This window comes from Stegostoma tigrinum, chromosome 38 (genome assembly GCF_030684315.1).
Source record: "Stegostoma tigrinum isolate sSteTig4 chromosome 38, sSteTig4.hap1, whole genome shotgun sequence".
Classification (NCBI taxonomy): domain Eukaryota; kingdom Metazoa; phylum Chordata; class Chondrichthyes; order Orectolobiformes; family Stegostomatidae; genus Stegostoma; species Stegostoma tigrinum.
Genome location: NC_081391.1, coordinates 15,507,888 through 15,521,457, shown reverse-complemented (window position 1 = coordinate 15,521,457; position 13,570 = coordinate 15,507,888). Strand labels below are relative to the sequence as shown.

General features: G+C 44.5%; 1 protein-coding gene across 8 annotated transcripts in view; it reads right to left on the bottom strand.

Annotated features, from left to right (window-relative positions):
- Positions 1 to 13,570, bottom strand: part of LOC125447315 (tumor protein p53-inducible protein 11-like) — a 211,780-nt gene that overhangs the window by 21,036 nt on the left and 177,174 nt on the right. For 6 of the 8 annotated variants that reach the window (XM_059640426.1, XM_059640427.1, XM_059640428.1 and 3 more), the window contains one exon: positions 5,511 to 5,623. The gene's annotated coding sequence lies outside the window, so the exon portion shown is untranslated. Of the gene's footprint in view, positions 1 to 2,355; positions 2,477 to 2,504; positions 2,615 to 5,510; positions 5,624 to 13,570 lie in introns of those variants that run through there. The other 2 variants (XM_048521639.2, XM_048521638.2) reach the window with 2 other exon arrangements.

The window sequence follows — 13,570 nt, the reverse complement described above, 5'->3', positions numbered from 1 at the left end:
CCTACTTCGAAGATACATAACTTGGTTCATAATTGACATTCATATGGTGACATCCCATTGAGAATTGTAAGGTTACGTGCTGAGGGCAGTAGCAGCTCCTGGTGTCCTGGTAATGTCACCAGGCCAGTAATTCACTGGCCCAAGCTCATACCTTGGGAACGTGTGTTCAAATCCCACTGTGTAAGACTTTTATATTCAATTAATAAATCTGGAAGGTTAAGCTACTGTTGCAAGATCCCATCTACTTTACTAATACTCATCAGGGAAGGAAATCTACCATCCTTACCTGGTCCAGCCCATTTGTAACTCCAGGACCACAGTAGTATAGCTGCCTCCTATCTGCCATCTGGGAAGCCCTACTCCAAAGGCAGAGATGGACAGTAAATCCTGGCCATGCCATTGGTAGCAACGTCCCATGAAAGAATCAAGATGAAAAGTAGGAATGTCACACTGGCACAGTGCCAAGTGTACTTTGACCTTCAGGAACTTTATAATGTTTGTAACTCATTTCCCCTCCACTGCTGAGGCTGGAAGTGCACCGAAACTCAACATTTTTTCCCTCAATTTGACTAGGAAGTGGTGGGATCAGGGTTCCAGTTATAGAGGCATTGTCAACCTTCAGAGAGAACATAGAACATAGAACAGTACAGCACAGTACAGGCCCTTCGGCCCGTGATGTTGTGCCGACCTATTATCCTACTAAGATCATACCTTACGTTTTACTATCCTCCACATACCTAGCCAAGAGTCACTTAAAAGTCCCTCAAGTTTCTGACTCCACTACCACCGCCGGCAGCACATTCTACAGAGATTGTGTAAGTATCCATTCTTCATATGCAATCCTAGCCCATCATGTCATCATGCTGTTTGATCAGGGGACGTTTTATAGGTGATCCTAAACCTTCCTCATCTGACCAGCATTTAGATTCATAGAATCGTAGAGATCTGCAGCACAGGAAAACCACCTTCAGCCCATTGATTCTACACCATTCAAAAGTGACTACCAAAATATTCTATTCTCATTTTCCAGTGCCCTGCATTGCTTGGCATTGTGAGTGCACATCTAAAAACTTATTAAATGTTATGAGGGTTTCTGTCTCTACCACCCTTTCAGACAGTGAGACCAAGATATCCATCACCCACTGAGTGAACAAAATGTTCCTCACATTCTCTAAAAACCTCCTACCCCTCACCTTAAATCCATGTCCCTTTGTCACTAATCCTTCTATCAAGTGGAAACATTTCTTCTTGTCTGCCCTGTCTGTGCTTGTCATAATTTTATGCATCTCAATACGGTCCTCTGCTCCAATTTCCTCTGCTCCAAGGAAAACAGCTCCAGTCTACCCAATCTCTCTTCATAACTAAAACACTCCAGCCCAGGCAACCCCCGGTAAATCTCTTCTGCACTCTTTCCAGTGCAACCACATCCCTCTGATATTGTGGATTTCAGAACTGCACACAATACTCTAGTTGTGGCCTAACCAACTTTTTATATAGTTACAGCCTAACACCCATCCACTTAAACTCTATGCCTCCCACCTTTTACCTTAAATCAAAATCTGAACTCTTCGTTTAACCCATACCCTTCTGCCCCATTTCCACACAGCCTCCAACACCTCATTCTGTCCCAGCTACCTGACAGAGAATCCCCCATATAATACCCCATACCCCAGTATTGTGTGGCATTGCACTAGATGGTGAGGAAGAAAAGACTTGCATTCATATAGCACCTTTCTTAACCTCCGGAAATTCTCAAAGCTCCGGATAGACAATAACGTAATCTGAACTGCAGGAATGGCTGCAAGGTAGGAAAGCCGGCTGGTGATGTGCGCTCAGGAAGATCCCACAAACAGCTGCACGATAGTGATCATATATGTTTTAGTGATGCTGACTAAGGGATAGCTCAACTAGGGAGAGCTCCCCTGCATTTTCTTGAAATACTGCCACAGGATTCTCACTGTATCTGGCCAAGAAGGTGTCATCCAACAGATGCGACCTCCAACCATACAGTACTCCCTCAGTGCCATGGTGTAAAAATAATTCTGACTATGCAGACCCAGAGTATATACACACAACCTGCAGAAAGGAGCAAGAGAGACACATTGCCTGGTGCCATTCAGCGGCACTTGGTTTAGTAAATATACTGATATCCTATCATTTGCTTTCAGCTGGGTCAGCAGGAGCAGTTTGCACAGCCTGTGACAACATGGGGAAGCTTTTAGTTCGAATCAACAACAAAACAGGAAAATAATTAAAAGCTTCTTCCACTGGGAGCCCAAGCTTTGGCTGGCACTCACCAGAGATAACAACTAATATAAATATTTCATGAGAGAGTCGAAGCATTCTGTTACATACCTTCTTACTTGTGGTCAGGATTCACATAAAAGTTTCTAAATTTAACATGCTGTAATGATTCTCCTTCGCTGCGTTTCCAAAGGCTGGTCTCGCTGTGAGTGTTCAAGACAGACAGCAACAATGAGAGACACGCAGAGACACAACCTTACCTTAAAGTGTGGAATAGACGTGCAGTTCGGTGCACCCCTCTGATCTCTTTGCTGAAGTAAATTTTGTGAAAGGTTCCGGGCGTGAATGCTCCCATCTTTCCCTGTTGCAGCTAATACACATGGGGGGTCAAAATACCTGTTCAACTCAGAAAATCCAGCCTAACTGGCATAGCAAGCTGTGGCTAAAACAAACAAATGAGACAAAGTAGTGTCCGCCCTCCCTAAACCAGCATCGACTCCCAGAGACTATACCTTGATGTTAAAGTCCTCACTCTTTTTTTCAAATCCCTTTATGGTTTCACACCTACCCTGTTTCTGCAATGGCCTCCACACCCTTTCATCTCTGAGACATCTGTTTGCCTCCGTTTTTCTCGCACAATGTGTTTGTTCTGCCATCAATAGCTGAGCCTTCATTTGTCTGGACCCGTAAGCTCTGAAATTTCCTCTCAAAACACCTTCCACCTCACTCTCCCCCTCTAAGAAGCTCCTCAGAAAGGTACCTGTACTGATTGAGGATTTGGATACCTGCGCTAACACCTTCTTTTGTGACTCACTGTCAAATGTTGATTAATAGTATTCCTGTGAAAAGCCTTGGGATTTGCACTGCAAAGGTGCTTTATGAATGCAATCTTTTTTGTTGCTGGGTTGGGTTGATTGATCTGTTCAAGAAGGCAATGAAATGCACTTCCTTGTATACAGTCTGAAGGGGATATGTGTCTGAGCACGTTTCAACACCTTGAAGTGTTGTTTTCTCTCTCCGCATCTCTCACTCTTTTTACTCATTATCTGATGATAAATCTCACGTGGGATTATGGTTCCTTAGGAATGCCCATTAAACAAGGTCTTGCTCAACTTGGGGTAATTTTCCCAGCCCTGACCATTTTGTGACCTGCAGATGCCATTGGCACATCATGGTGCCAACTTCCTTCACACCCTGGGCAGCAGCCTTTGTGATCACACAGCATGTTTGGTCACCTCTTGCATCTGAGCCAGAAGGTCACGCATTCGAGTCCTGCTGTGGGCCTTGAGTTCAACAAGCCAAACTAATGAACCAGTGCTGTATGGAAGGAGTACGGGAGTACTGTATTGTTGGCAGTACTGCCATTCAGATGAGCCTTAAAGCAAGCTTGTGCCTGCCCTTTCAGAGATCCCACGGTGTTATTTTGATACAGACAAAAGGTGTTCTCCCTGATAGTGTTCTCCCAGCCAAAATGTATCCCTCATTTGAAGTTACAAAAACAAATTACGCGCTCTTTGAGGAAGCTTGCTGTATGCGAATTGGCTGCATATTTCCTACACTATAACAGTGACTATACTTCAAACGTAAAACTGCTTTGTTGGCTGTAGGTCTGCAATTGTGAAAGGTGCTATGTGAATGCACATTTTTCTTCTTGTTATAGGAGATTGCTGCCCTTTATGATGGATGTGTGGCTGAGCTTGTGGCAGTTGTCTGTTTACAGTTGCAGTGGGAAAAGGAAGGTTCTTTTATGTGGTTTGTGTATACAGGGGGGTGCCTTTTCTGATCTTTCACAGTTCTAAGATACAGAAACAGAAGAGAAATCCATTGCAGCTTGAGGCAGTCTCTGTGCAGTTCAAAGGGAACTCTGCACTATCGAAGGCGCTGCTTTCAGATGAAATGTTGAAGTGAGAGCCCATCTGGTCTCTCAAGTGCAGGTAAAGATCCCACAGCAACTATGTTATGGGGGTTGTCCAAAATACCCTGATGTCCTGGGCAATATTTATCTTTCAAACAGCATTCCTAGAACAGATGATCCGACTGTTATCGCGATACTGTTTGTAGGAACTTGCTGCACATGCATTTCTCACATTCCAACAGAGGCTAAAGCCCAAAGCCTGTCCACCATCTACAAGGCACAAGTCTGGAGTGTGATGGAATACTCCCCACTTGTCTGGAAGAGTACAGTTCCAACAACACTCAGGAAGCTCTACACCATCCAGGATAAAGCAGCCTGCTTGATTGGAGCCACATTGTACTGTTGACACCTCCATCACCAATACACAGTGTCAACAGTTGCTCGATCTACAGTAAGATGTACTGCAACAACTCTCCAGGCATCCTTAGACCTTCCAAACCTGTGCCCTCCACCACCTGAAAGTACAAGGGCTAGAAAATGCAAGTTCCCCACCAAGCCCCACACTATCATGTCATTGTTCCTTCACTGTCATTGGGTCAAAATCCTGAGCATATAGAGTCATAGCGTCCAACCAGTCCATGCCTACCACAATCCCACACTAAATTAATGCCTTCTGCCTGCACTTGGCCCATATTGCTCCCAACAGTTCTTATTCATGTACTTTTCTACATATCTTTTAAATCTTGTAACTGTACCTGCATCCACCACTTCCTCTGGAAGCTCATTCCACACACAAACCACTCCCTGTGTAAAAAAGCTGCCCCTCATACCTTTTTAAAATCGTTCTCCTTTCTCTTTAAAATATGCCCCCTACTCTTGAAATCCGCACTTTAGAAAAAGGATACCTGCTATTCACCATGTCTATCTATACCCCTCATTGTTGAGTAAGCCTCTATGGATTACTCTCAACCTCCTATGCTCCAGTGAAAAAACTCCCAACCTATCCAGCCTCTCCCTGATAATTCAAACCCTCCATTCCCAGCAACATCCTTGTAAATCTCTTCTGATCCCTCTCCACCTTAATAATATTCTTCCTATAACAGGGAGACCAGAACTGGACACAGTTCTCCAGAAGAGACCTCACTAATGTGCTGTACAATTTCAACTTCCTCCCTAAAAGCATTGAGGATGTATTCGCACCAAATGCACTGCAGCAGTTTGAGAAGGAAGCTCACCACCACCTTCTCAAGGGCAATTAAGGACAGGGAATAAAAGCTGGCCTAGTCTAGAATGTAAAATCCCATAAACAAACAAGTGAAAATGCTGCTCTTCATTGTAATGTACTTTGGGACATAGAGAGGCCATAAAAGGTTCACTAATGCCCTTTAGGGAAGGAAACTGCCATGCTTACCTGGTCTGGCCTACATGTGACTCCAGACCCACAGCGATGTAGTTGACTTTTAACTGTCCTCTGAGCAATTAGGGATGGGCAATAAACGCTTCCTGGCCAGCAACACCCTCATCCTATGAATGAATAAAGAAACAGAAATCAATGGAAGGCTTTACAGTATTAGAAGGTAGGCATTTAAACTGCTGCCAGGCTCAATAAAGGTTCTGAGGAAGGGTCACTGGACCCGAAATGTTAACTCTGATTTCTCTCCACAGATGCTGTCAGACCTGCTGAGATTTTTCCAGCAATTTTTGTTTTTGTGTCGGTACTGGATTAACCTGGTAGATCACCGAGGAACAATTCTATCCCAGAAAAGTTCCAACAGAACAGCACAGCGTTAGATAAACATTTTTTTCTTCAACGCAGCCTCCTGTTCTCCGCCACCTGCTTGTGTTGTTTATTTATTTTTCATTACTGACTCAGCGTGACTTGGGAGCTGCAGCTGCAGACTCACTGTGGGTTGTCTAACAGCGAAAATGGGAGTTCAGGGAATGTTGAGTGCAAGCATAATTGAGAGGCAGTTGAGATCAGGTATGTGGGTCATCGCTGAGGGTTGCAATCACTGCAGACGTCCTGGGGAGTAGCCAGATTGAAATTGCTTTTGTTTCAAGTTTTAAAATGAATAAAACAGTCGGAGTCCAGCTCGACAACCAAACGGATCATTTTCTCATTAGGAATTTTCACATCAGTTTTGTTTCTTACCATCTTGTGAAACTACAAAAAACCCTGCATTTTAAAGTCTCTTTAACATAGTAACCTGTATTTATGTACTGCTTTTAACATAGTAAGTCCTGAGGCAAGAAAATTTAACTGGCATGCAGGGATAAGTATGGCTAGTGTCCAAAATCTTGTTCAAAAATTCCACATAAAGGGGGAGGAAATAAAGAGCTATAAACATAAGCACATTCCAGACATTAAGGCCCACCTGAGGACTCTGCCTCCAATGGTAAGTTTAAGTTGGGGATGCTCAAGAGGCCAGAACTGAGTGAAACATTGGTAGGTTTTGTGAGTCTAGTGGAGGTTTCAGATATAGAAAGGGATGAGACCATGGAGGGATTTGAAAACAAAGATGAGAATTTTAAAATTCAGTTGTTTTCAGACCAGGAGCCAATGTCATTTAGAAGCTCTGGGAGGTATTGGGTATGGGGTTTGGTGCATAAGTTGCATCATTTGTAATTTAGGTTGTTTAACTTTTTAACCCATCACTTTATCTTTAGGATGTCTTATGGTTCTTGTAACACAGTCAGGAAATGGGGGTGTATTGGGAGCATGGTGTCATAGAATCCCAACAGAGTGGAAGCAGGCCATTCGGCCTATCAAGTCCACACCAACCCTCTGAACAGCATACCACCACACCCACCCCTGATCCCTCCATTTCCTGTGCCTAATCCACCTAGCCTACTCAACCCTGGAGATTATGGTCAATTTAGCGAGGCCAACCCACCTAACCCTGGAGATTATGGTCAATTTATTATGGTCAATCCACCTGAACATCTTTGAACTGTGACAGAAAACCAGAGCACCTGGAGAAAACCGATGTAAGCACAGAGAGGATGTGCAAACTCCACACAGACAGTCACTCGAGGCTGGCCTTGTGAGGCAGCTGTGCTAATTGGGCAATTAGCTTTAGGAATAAATGCTGGCCAAGCCAGTGATGCCCATATCCCATGAATGGATAAAGGAAGGAAAAAGACTAAGACTGATCTAATTGTAGCCTCCAACCCAAATACCTACCAACCCTTAGCCGATAACTTTTAACTCCCTAGTTAGTCAACAATCTCTGACTTACAAATAATCAAAAACTTTAATCAATTGTACTGTGGGGAAGAGGTGCGGAGGAGAGACAGAGCTTTATAGTCGATGTCACTTCACGAGAGCTGATATATTTCTGTTTCAAACCAGCCCTGCCATTAGACAGGCGTCTGATCTCCAGTCAAGCTGTGCGCCACTAGATTACAGCTCCTGTGATTTTATCAGAAAGCAGCAGATTCTCAATTCTCTCAATTGATTCTCTTTTTTCCATTGCACTACAACCCACTCCAGGACCAGGGTGTCGTTGGAGGATCATCATTAGTTGGGGATGAAATGAAAGATTCCTGCCCCGCATTGTCCTACTATTACAGGAGAGGTAATGATAATTAAAGCAAACACTGAAAAGTTTAGAGAAATATGTTTCAATTTCTTCTTCAGAACTGAAAAATTCCAGTCATACCGAACTCAAAATGTTAACGACTTTTCTCTCCACAGATGCTGCCAGACCTGCTGAGTTTCTCCAGCCTTTTCTTCTGTGTGATTTTCAGATTTCCAACATTCGCAGTATTTTGCTTCTATTTATTGAGAGTTTGTGATCATTTGAGGTCAAGGTTTAAGGTTTACACCCATCATCAGAACTGGGGAGGGGGAGGGGAGCTCGGAAACAAACAGGGGAAAAGGTGAGGCTGGAGCAATGTAGGTGGGATAAGGTGCTGTAGAAATAGATCATGGGAATGGATGGATAGGTGAGAAAGAAGATAGACAGGTTGTGTCAGGCGAGGATGAGAGGGAGGATTGTACATGGGATGAGTCCAGGGGTGGGGAGATCTTGAAACTGGTGAATTCTATGTTGAGGCCATTGGGTTGTAAATTCCTGAGGTGGAATATGAGGCTGTGCTTGGTCTCACCAATGTACAGGAGACCACATCGGGAGCAATGGATACAGTTGACCAGGTAGGAGAAAGTACAGGTGAACCCCTGTTGGATTTGGAGAGATTGTTTGGGGCCTTGGATGGAGGTCGGGGGGGTGGAGGTGGTGTAGGAGCAGGGTAGCACCTCCTGTAGTTGCAAGGAAAGGTGCCGGGTGTGGTGGGGTTGGTGGGGAGTGTGAAGCGGATGAAGGAGGCGCAGAGTGACTGGTCCCTATGGAACCAAGTAGGGGTGGGGGGGGGGGGGGGGTTGGTGTGGAGATATCTCTTTGATGGTGGGGTCAGATTGCTGGTGTGCTGGATGTGGAGGTTGGTGGGGTAGTATGGGAGGACCAGGGGGACTCTGTCCTTATTTTTGTTGGGAGAAAGGAGTTTGAGGGCAGACGTGCAGGAAATACAAGAGATGCAATTAAGGGTATTATGAATCACCGGAGGGGACATTGCGGTTCTTGAAATAGGAGGACATCTGGGATGTCTGGGAGTGGAATGCTCCATCTTGGGAGCAAACGTGGCAGAGGCAGAGAAATTGGGAGTAAGGGCTCACATTCTTGCAGGAAGGTGGGTGAGAGGAGGTGTAGTCAAGGTAGCTGTGGGAGTTGGTGGATTTGAAATCGATGTCAGTGCTGAAACGGTTACTGGAGATGGAGATTGAGAGGTCCTGGAAGTGCAGGAAGGTGTCGGAGATGTCCCAGGTGAACTTGAGGTTGGGGTGAAAGGTGTTGGTAGAGTTGATGAACAGAGAAGAAATCAAGTGATGTTATGGAGGTTGGAAATACAGGGAACTGGTGTCATCAGTTAACTCAATAATTAACTTTCATGGAAATCTTTTCCTTCAGTTCACAGAGGCAAAGTAAATTGTAATAATAATAAACAGGTATTTCTGTTTATGCCAAGGACTTTGGTCACAAGCCTTTTTTCTATTTTTAACAGTGAATTTTCATGGCAAAAGTCTCCAGTAAATGTAAAATGACCAGCAGCACTAAGTTGAATTTGTACATTCAAAGGGCAGCAAAGTTCAGGGTGGCTCAGTGGCTCAGTGGTTAGCACTGCAGCCTCACAGCACCAGGAACCCAGGTTCGATTCTAGCCTCAGGTTCTGTCTGTGTGGAGTTTGCACATTCTCCCTGTGTCTGTGTGCATTTCCTCTGGGTGCTCTTGTTTCCTCCCACAGTCCAGAGATAGGTAGGGTAGGTGGATTGGCCATGCTAAATTGCCATACTAAATTGTGTTCAGGGATGTGTAGCTTAGGTGGGTTTATATGGGGATGGGTCTGGGTGGGATGCACCAAGGTTCAGTGTGGACTTGTTGGGCCGAAGGGCCTGTTTCCACACTGTAGGGATTCTATGATTCTATGAAGTGCTATAATGTAATTTGGAGAAGGAACTAAGACATCTTGGCTCATAGGCTGGAATGAACAGATCCGTTGAAGTTACAAAGTCTCCATGTGCATATTGTACCAGCTCTTGCATGACAGCCACTCTTGCTTCTTGATTATGGGAACTGCACACCCCTAATGTGTCTGCTGTGGCTTGTCAGCATTACTTTCACATAAGGTTCTGGGTTCAGATCTCACTCCAGGACTTCAGCACTTGAAACAAGACATACACTCCAGTGCTGTGCTGTGGGAGAGCCACACTATCAAAGGTCCTGCCTTTCAAATAAGATGTTTGGCCAAGGGCCCTTCATCTGGCTCACATAGTTGGAGGAGCTCACATGATTCAATGGGTAGATGGTGGGGTAGTGGTAATGTCACTGGGCAAGTGATCTACAAGTTAATGCTATGGGTTCAAATCCCAGCATAACAAGTGTGGTGTTTCTATATTCACTTAATAAACAGAGAATATAATAGTCAGTAATGGTGATCCATGGCAGATATCACTCATTAATAAAAACCCACATGGGTTGACCAATCTCTCTTTGAGAAGGAAATCTGTCGACCTTATGTGATCTGGCTGGCATGTGACTTCAGAACCCAGTGTCATTGACTGCCAACTACCCACTGAAATAACCGAGCAAGCCTCTCAGTTCAATGGATAACTATGAGTGAACAATGAATGCTGTCCTTGAAAGATCCTGTGTAAGAGTCAGTTTGAAAAAGATACAACTTTGAAGAAGAGATGGGGAGTTGTTCTGGTCAATATTTATCCATTAAACAAAGTCACAGAAACAAGTGTTCATTTATATATTTTTGTTTGTGGGAGGTTGCTGTGTGCAAATTGCCTGCCATATTTCCTAAATTATAAAGATGCCTGCACTTTGAAAAAGTACTTCATTGGCTATAAGGTGATTTAAGGAGTCCATCTGTGAAAAGTGCTTTATAAATAAAGGAATTTTTTCTTGATTTCTCAATCTCTGTCTTGATCTTTCTTTCTTGTGCCCACTTTCCCTCACTCTTCCTGGATCTCTCTCCTGCTTCCATGTCTGGGTTGACATTTCCTGTCACCTCCGTAACTACCTACGTAAAAAAAATGCATTTTTGACACACCGGGTTCTGTTAGCGGCCTGAACTCAATTCTCCTATCAATTTCCTATATCCTTTGACAATTCCCAATGGAGAATTTATCTCAAATCTTAAAAAGTATCCAATAACGCAGCCTCCACCACTCTGGGGAAGAGAATTCCACAGACTTTACAACTCTCTGAGGGAAAATAAATCTTCATCTCTATCTTCAATGCAAGACACCTTACTTTAAAACTGTGTTCCCTGGTTCTCATCTATCCCACTAGGGGAAGCAATATCCACTCAGTCAATTTCTTTCGGGGTCTTCTATGTTTCAGTAAGAACACCTCTCATTCTTTAAATCTCCGAAGAGTGCAGGCCCAAAATATCCAGAGGATACAGACTGTCCATGTCTATTAGGCTAGCAACTTGGGAGCAGAAAGGACCAAAATCCAGATGATTGAGGTAATCATCAACCTAAGTCAGTACAAGGTTTAATGAGTATTGTGTCTGAGTTCAGAGGCTGGGGTCCCCTGTTCCACTCCAGAGAAGCGTGTGCCTGATTTAATTTAGAAAGAGTTTTGCCAATGGATGAACAACTTTCTTTTGTTGAGTGCCTTTAATTAGGTAAGACATTCACAGGAGCATGAGCAATCAGGCTCTTATCCGAGATAGCTAAGGCGGGGTGGGGGTTGCTATCAGACTCAGAGAGGTAGGCTTTATGGAGTATCTTAAAGTCAGACAGGTTTTGGAAGGGAATTCCTGAACTCAGGCCCTCAGCCACAAAAGGCACAGTTGCCAACTTTGCAGCAAGCGCAAGAAAGGAGCTTAAGTCCGCTTCTGTGCTTTGTTCTTGATCTTTGAGGTTAACAGTTGAATAAATGCAGTGAGGGCTGTGAACTGCTTTTTCAGTGAGTAGGTGGTGTTGATAGAATGAAACTGGAAATAGGCAGCGATATCAGGTAGCATTGAGTTAGGGTGCTCGGGTGAAGGTCTTCAGCTGAATGGAGAGGCGTCGGGCTGTTTGGGAGCAGCTCAAACTGTCAGGTTCTGTTATCATGGGCCTCTGTTGCAAATACCATACCCTCGCCTTCACCTCGACACCCAGTCTTAGCTTCAATTGGACTGTTTCTGTGGTGCCCTGTTCAGACTCCATACCCTCTCCATCATTAAGACAGTCTAAGACCCCACCCCCATGACATTTCCAGCTCCTCCCTTGACTGTGGGGCCACATTCTCAAATTCTTGTCATCTTAGACTGATCCTAAACTCTCTATGTTCTCAATTGCTCAAATGAGTTTCTTGGCTCCGGCTCATCCACAACCTAAAATTCTCTTCTTTGCATTTCATTCCCTTCCTGGCTTTGGCCCTCCTGATCTCAGCCATCTCCTCCAATCTGTCTGCTCTGCTCTCCCCATCCTGAACTCTCTTTGTCTGGCTCCAACCCACTATTCATCCCCATTCTAACATCAACAATGACAGCAATGTCTTCACACGTCTCTCCCAGAGAGTGAAGGGTAGAGAGGATGCTTCACCCGTGACATTGTAATCTCCTACATGAGTTAACTGAGCAGAACACACACACACTTCTCCCATTTAAGAAAACTTAGGGTCTCACCAATGACAGTGAGAGAGTGCTGCACATTCATTGACTGTGAAGCAAGATGATAAACTGAAGCCTTCTCTTCCTTCTCAAGTCAAAGATCCTATCCTGTAATAATGTTATAAAGAAGAGCAGGGAAGATCCTCAATATCTCCGCACCCTCCAACACGTGTTAGCCTCCGAGCCCATCTCCCTCTATTCCTCCAGGGTCCTGGGCAATATTTATCTTTGAACATCACGAAAACAGATGATCTTGTCATTATCACATTGTCATTTGCTGTATATAATTGTTCGAGAAATGATGGCCTAGTGGCATTATCACCATCAATCTAGAGATCCGGGCAATGTTTTAGTGATATGGGTTCAAATCCAACTATGGCAGATGGTGGAATTTGAAATAAATTAAATATCTGGAACTAAAGGTCTAATGATGACCATTACATTGTTGCTGACTGTCAGAAAACCCCATCTGGTTCACTAATGTCCTTTAAGGAAGGGCAAATCTGGCCTGGTTGACCCATAACTTCCCTCTAGGCAATTAGGGATGGGCAATAAATGCCGGTTTAGTCAATGATGCCTGTATCCCTTTAATGAGTATTTAAAAATCCGACGCTGTGTTTCCTACAAAGGAGTATACCCTTCACCGAGCACCTCATTTCACTGTGAAGTGCTTTGGAGCATGGTAAAAGGCACTAGATAAATGCAGGCCTTTGTTCTAAGTGTATGGGTCTTGAAGCTTGTTTCTCTAAGCACCCTCTGGTTTATATCACTGTGGTTGCTTGACATCTAATCTGACCCTCAGATACACATTAACTTTTTGCTTCCTGTTGTGTTCGTATTGAGGCGACAGTTGTTTTCGACTTGCACTGAGGTGGAGACAACTCCCAGATTCTCAGTTCAGGTCAGTTATTTCACTTATCTGCCTTTATCAACACAACTCGGGAACTGGTGCTGTAAACAGAGATGGTAAAGCAGCAGGGGCAAGGAGCCTTTCCTGTTGAAGGGTCGAGGCCCGATACGTCAGCTTTTGTGCTCCTGAGATGCTGCTTGGCCTGCTGTGTTCATCCAGCTCCACACTTTGTTATCAGGGGCAAGGAGCTTAGTCGGGTGGGGGGAGGGCGAGGTTCTGAGGGTATGCCTCACAGATCCTAGGAGGGGCAGCAAGAGGAGGGCAGTGGCGTGGGTGTTGGTGGTGAGAGAAAAAATTCAGGAGACAAAGAGAAAGGGTGGCCCGGTGGCTCAGTGGTTAGCCCTGCTGCCTCACTACACCAGGATCCCGGGTTCGATTCCACCCTCGGG